The following is a 648-nucleotide window of genomic DNA, read 5'->3' as shown; positions in this document are numbered from 1 at the left end:
GAGGGAGAGAGGGAGAATGGAGCGATGGAGAGAGGGAGAATGGAGATATATAGAGAGACAGAATGGAGGGAGAGAGACAGAATGGAGGGAGAGAGAGGGAGAGAGAGCACGAGAGAGAGAGAGCGAGAAACAAAGAATGGAGAGAGCGAGAGAATGGAGAGAGCGAGAGAATGGAGCGAGAGAATAGAGCGAGAGAATAGAGCGAGAGAATAGAGCGAGAGAGGGAGAGAGAGAGGGAGAGAGAGAGAGACAATGGAGATATATATATATAGAGTTAGAGAGAATGGAGAGAGAGAGAGAGAGAATGGAGAGAGAGAGAGAATGGAGAGAGAGAGAGAGAATGGAGAGAGAGAGAGAGAGAGAACAGAGAGAGAACAGAGAGAGATATAGGGAAAGAGAGAGAAAATGGAGAGAGAGAGAGAGAGAAAGGAGAGAGAGAGAAAGGAGAGAGAGCGAGAGCGAATGGAGAGCGAGAGCGAATGGAGAGCGAGAGCGAATGGAGAGCGAGAGCGGAAAGAGAAGACGGAGAGAGAGAGAATGGAGAGAGAGAGAATGATGAGAAGGAGAGAGAATGAAGTCAGTGAGATTGGAGAGAGAGAGGGAATGGAGAGAGTGATAGGAAAAGAGAGAGGGAGCGAGAGAGAGACA

Source organism: Rhincodon typus, unplaced genomic scaffold (assembly GCF_021869965.1).
Source record: "Rhincodon typus isolate 14 unplaced genomic scaffold, sRhiTyp1.1 hic_rhity00000082, whole genome shotgun sequence".
Lineage (NCBI taxonomy): Eukaryota > Metazoa > Chordata > Chondrichthyes > Orectolobiformes > Rhincodontidae > Rhincodon > Rhincodon typus.
This window is presented reverse-complemented; position numbering follows the sequence as displayed.